This window comes from Durio zibethinus, chromosome 10, assembly GCF_047325235.1.
Source record: "Durio zibethinus cultivar Kanyao isolate XHJ-2024 chromosome 10, ASM4732523v1, whole genome shotgun sequence".
Lineage (NCBI taxonomy): Eukaryota > Viridiplantae > Streptophyta > Magnoliopsida > Malvales > Malvaceae > Durio > Durio zibethinus.
Window position 1 is genome coordinate 15,607,178 of NC_143171.1, and position 5,715 is coordinate 15,612,892.

Here is a 5,715-nt window from a genome sequence, read left to right on the forward strand (position 1 = left end):
AATGAGAAGTAGAAGATATTATTTTACTAGCTCTAAATAGCTCTAAAGAATATGATGACAAAAGTCATAAATTTGAGCTAAACAATCTTAGAGCCATGCTCTTTAAATGAATTGATAATGCATAAAAAATTGCTGGCAATTTTCTTTTGAGTAATTATTATATAGAATGAGATTGCTGTCACATTTCTATTGAACTTTGTAAACTAGATGGTGGTCTAGAAGGATGGTCTTAGGATCTAGGAATTACCTTATTAGGTAGGAATGTGAAAATTGTTGGTGGCATAGAAACATAAGCTATTAGTCTTGGCTAGACCATCAGCATGGTCTTGTCGAATGTTGTTGGGTTTACATTACTCGAAGAACTGAGGCATGTTATGACAACTATTGAATTGGTGTTGACTGTCACTTAAATGTTGAAGTATGATGAGGCTGAACCCTATATATCAAAGCCTAATAAACCACCTAATCAAATTCCCTTGAAAAAATGTTGGCAGCATACTTTTAGCAACAAAGTTGAAGTTAAAGGATTTACTATACCAAAAGAATTTCAGAACAAGGTTGCAAGGTTTTCATGTTGTACAATTTTGGTAAAGCTAAGAAATAAAAATATGGTAACAGCTGCTATTACAAGTTGCACATATACTTCAAATCCTAGTTTAATGTTTGGACTTACTCGGTTGCAAAGAAAATTTATGAATTTAGATTGGATGCCAAACCATGGATTAAAACAAGTCCTACTCTAGGCTTTAGAGTTATAACCAAATACTTGCAAAAGAGTGGCTTGCAATAGTATTTGAATAAGTCAAGGTTCCATATAGGTGGGTATGAATGCATTATGTGCATTGAGAGTTCAAGATATATTGATGAATCTATGGCAACAACCTTCTCTAAAAATGATATGGTGGCTACAATAACGTTGTTAGAAAATAAAAACCTTGAAGGACATGTATTTTTTTAGGCAAAGGCTAATTATCTTGATTTTCTTTCACTCAATGTTATCTATGCTCCTATTAGCACTATGGATATTGATTTTGAAATAGAACTCTTTGGTTCTAGTAAAGGAATAGCTAATGTTGTTTATGCCATTAGAGATGTAATTCCAGGTTTTATGTTAGCTAATAAAATAGAAGATGATGGTGTTGCTTATATGCAGCTTTAATTGATAAACATGGCCATGTTAATTATAATAAGAACCCTAGAGCTATCTATAATCATTTTATGGTTACATCTATTGAGAAGACCTTTTTTTGTGTCTCTCTCCTTTTTAAAATCTTTCTTGTCTACAAAAAAGTTATATTTGAGCTTAAGATAGTCGGTGCTTCCTAGATTCAATTTGCTAAACTGACCTCTACCTTGGAGCTTGACTTTCACCAATTACAAGTATTCATTGTTGCTTATGCTAATTTAGAGTCTACACTCTCTAGCTTGAATGTTTTAGTTGAGACTTATTTTGTCAATCTTACTACTAAGGCATACAAGAACCTCATTAAATTGAAGGGTGTCAACACTTATGGTTTAGAATTGGTTCATGGAACCTAGACCACTGATTTTAGCAAAAGTAATTTCCCTAAGTGCAGGTTCCTCTTTTCCAAAATTGATGATGGAATGAACGTCTAGACCAATTATCTTGCTATTTATCTTAGCATCTTGTAAGAGCTTAAGGCTATTAAGGGTAAAGACAACCTTATGGTGTCCATCTCTTATTCACTTCTCCATGCTACTGTTGATTTAGTAAATGAAACTAAGCTAGATGATGAAATCAAATCTTGGCTTGCATTTGCTGCCCAGGAAATTGTTAAAGTTAATGCACTTGCCCAAGCATTTGTAGGTTAGAAGAATGTGGCCTTTTTTTTTTGTTTTTGACAATGTTGTTGTTTAAGCTTCAAAGATATCCTCAAAAGTGGCCAATGAGGTTGTTCAAAGGGCTACTATTGGTAAATTACTAGACAAGAAGATAGTAAAAATAAGTAATGAAACTGTGGTTCAATTGTTCCTAGCCTTTGATCTTTAGGGGCAAGGATCAGTTATAGGGGAGGGAAATGTGATGAATTCAATAAGTAGAAATAGAAAAACTCATTAAAGAAGAAGGGCTACAACAAAAAACCAAAAGTTCAACTAAATACAGTGAAAAAGAAGTAGAGGATGAAAAAGCAAAGCCAAAAGAGGAATTAGCAGCTAAATGGGGAGCTGTTTGTGCAGAAATTGAAAAGAATATAGGTGCAACAATGCCAGTTGACTTGGCAGCTTACCATTAGTCCATTTTTGTGTACAATTCTATGTAATAGCTGCCTTAATATTTGTTAGGGTAATTGTCAGCTTTCTTAGGCTTTAGTAATTCTATTATATGGTTATTATGTCATATATTAAGCTATATATACAAGCTGTATTGTAACAACTATTTTCATCAATGAAAAATATCAATTTTCTGCTTTCATTTCTCTTTGATTCTACTTCTGGTCTATCTCTTTCTATCTTGTTTTACCTTCTTCTATATTTTCTTCTTTTTGGTTTCATTAGTCAAAGTTAATTTGTGACAATTTAATTGAAAAATAATATGAAAGAATTTTAACCTTTCTTAGTTGTAAAAGATCTACCTGTAACGCAATCTTTTGCAGTGAAATTTTCTTCAAGAAAGAAGACTCAAATGAAAGCTTCAAACATCCCATGATTAAAAAAAACCTAATAGATTTAAGTAATAACTTGTGAGTTACTAATTAAATAATTTTTTTTATAAAATAATTCTTAATCAAAGATGAGGAGTTTATCTAGAACATCAATAATAAGATTTAATTGATAATAAATGAAAACCAAATGAATTAGGTCACATACTTGTTGAGATTCATGGCTAAAGTTTTAGTTATTCTAAAGCTGTACACATTCGATGGATTCTTCATCCTTTCTTCAAAAGGAAAGAAGTGTGCATATTGCTTGAAATAAATGGATATTAAACCTACATGGAAAGATGAGTTAAGATTGAGAAACGACATGTGAAAATTTTTTTTTCAAATAATGATGGTGTTAACCACGACAGTTTAGGGAGATGAAAAGGCTAATGGGTTTTTTCTAATGAAAAGCTGCTAACATGAACAAAGGGATAAAGAAATTGACATGGAAAATGAAAGATCTGACATGAGCTACCATGGTAGGCTTTATGGGTCACAATGTTAAAAAACAGAGGATGAAAATATAAATAAAATAATATTTGTGTGTGTGTAGGGGTATTCTTTGAAGTTGGAAGACAATTATGGATATCCAATTTTAAAAGAGTAAAAAATTTCTTTGTAATTTATATTTTCACTTTTAAAATTTGGACACTATTTACATCAACGGTATAGTGATTGAAAAACCAAACATTTGTAAAAAAAAAAAAATCATTGATTGAACTAATGTTGCCACTTATTTCTTGTTTAATCAATATCATTGGTGCATCTAAATCTACATCTATTCAATCATGGATTCCATTTCAATCTTTTTTTAAAAAAGAATTTTTTTATTTAAATGTGAAAAACGTCTAAAACAAATTGTTTGAGCTAAAATCCTAGTAGAGGTATTCACCTGCAAAATCAAGGAAGATATCAAGACAAAGGCTTTGTTCTTTCAAGCTTAAAAGGTTTAAGGAGGCAAAGAAAAGATAAGAGAGTAAATTGAGAAATTGAAGAATTGAGAGAAATGAGTGGCCTCCTCTACTTAGAGGGAAAAGGTGTATTTATAGTTAAAGGTCGAGATGACATGGCAAGGACTAATGATCTGAGGTGGTAGATGCCAAATTGACATGGACTAGGTCCGATTTGATGTAGCCTTCTAGCATATAATTTTAAAGCAACATGTTAACTTAATTATGTGGAATAAGTGAAATATCATATACTGTCACATTGGTAATGGTGATGTGTGCTTTAAGAAATCGAGTAGACTCCCTATATTAGCTCAGCCAAATAATTAAAATACTCTTGAGTTCTTAAAATATATCTTGGTTGTTAAATGATTATTTTACACTAATCATCTAAAATATCCATAGCATTTAATCCCATCAACTAAAATGATAAATTCAAATTGAATGGATTTTAATTAACATTAAAAAAAAGGTAAGAATTCAAATCTTTGAGCTCAAAAAAAAAAAAACTTTAAGAACGATTTATCCCATTAGAATCATGGTCAAATAGGTCAAACTAAAATGTTGATAAATTTGACATTTTTATGAACTTTTTTTGACATTTTTATGAATTTTTTTCTTTTTTTAAATTAAAAAAAAAGATTGATTCTGAATTCAATCGATTCGACCAATTGATTTTTTTCTTAATAATGACAGTGACTATTTCTACGTTATTGTTTTACAAATCTTATTGATATCCCAAATCATAATATCATAGTCAAAAATTAATTTCTTTCAATATATATACCAAAAGGAAAAGAAAATTGAAAGGTGTGTATCAGTTTTCACATATTAGTTTTATGCCATTAATTTTATATTTTTATATAGAATTTATATTTTGCTAATTCAATGTTGTATCTCTTTTATATTCTATTCATAAAATAAATCATGTGCATGTCAAATTGGAAAAAGAAACCATATATTAATTTGTGTATGCAAATAAATAAACTGTCCAAAAAGCATTTGTGGAATCTAATGGGGTTGACAAAGTAGCTTTAATTATATAATGTATTCTAAGAAATAAGACTTCCATTATTAATCCTACAAATCCATTGTATTCACCAGTTATTCATTGTGATCCTTTTTGTATTTCAATGGGTGTTGCTAACATTCTCATATTACTAGTTAATTTAAGGGCATCCTTAAATCTCAAAGGTCTTTGTTAGACAATAGAAAAGCTTTTAGACATGGCAACATTCTCTTCCCACTAGCATTGTCTTCTTTACCTTGTTTATTGGGTCGATGGGTCGATAATTTAAAACTTATATTTTTATTTCTAAATATATATATAGAGAGAGAGAGAGGAAGGATCGATTAGAGGTGTAATTGAATCGAGTCAAGATGGTACAATGAGAAGTTTGAGCTCGAGGTCGACTCCCAACTCGTGACTCGATACTTGCCTCGAACTCGATCGAGTTTTATTTTCTTAGCTTGAGCTCGATTCATGACTACTTGAGCTTGCTCAATTAAGTTCGATTAATATGTAAAAATAAACTCGAATCTTATGCTTGACAAAAACTTAATTATTTATACTCGTGCTTGAGAGCTTGAGCTCGAGTTTGAGATCCTTTACAACTATTTTTTATCAAATCTAATAAATATTATATTTTCAAGGTAATAACAATAATAATAGCAACAACAACAACAACAATAATAATAACAACTTACACAACAACCAAATCTAAATAAATAAAAGTTTTATCAAATGATTCGAATACAACACACAAATAAAAGACATAATGAAACTTAGAAATTAAAATCCTAATTGAAAGAAATTAAATATCCAAGCAAATAAATCCACAAACAAGTTACAACAAACCAATAACAATATATATGCTGCCTTCACAATATTATGTCTTCAAATGAATATTTGGCTGATATTGTTTTCCAACAAACCTACACAAAAGAATAATTACAAAACAAACAAATTATAATTAACAATAAGAATAATAGTAGAAGCACCATGTAAAAAAAATGATTGTGAAATATTATTACAATGATTAATAACTTTAAATTTTTAACATTAGCATAAACATGGACTATATCTTGTCGATTACATTATAATC

General features: G+C 29.9%; 1 pseudogene; it reads left to right on the forward strand.

Moving 5' to 3' along the window:
• The first annotated feature begins 1,018 nt into the window (after positions 1 to 1,018).
• On the forward strand, positions 1,019 to 1,863 carry LOC149516480 (5-methyltetrahydropteroyltriglutamate--homocysteine methyltransferase pseudogene; annotated as a pseudogene).
• Positions 1,864 to 5,715: the final 3,852 nt, after the last annotated feature.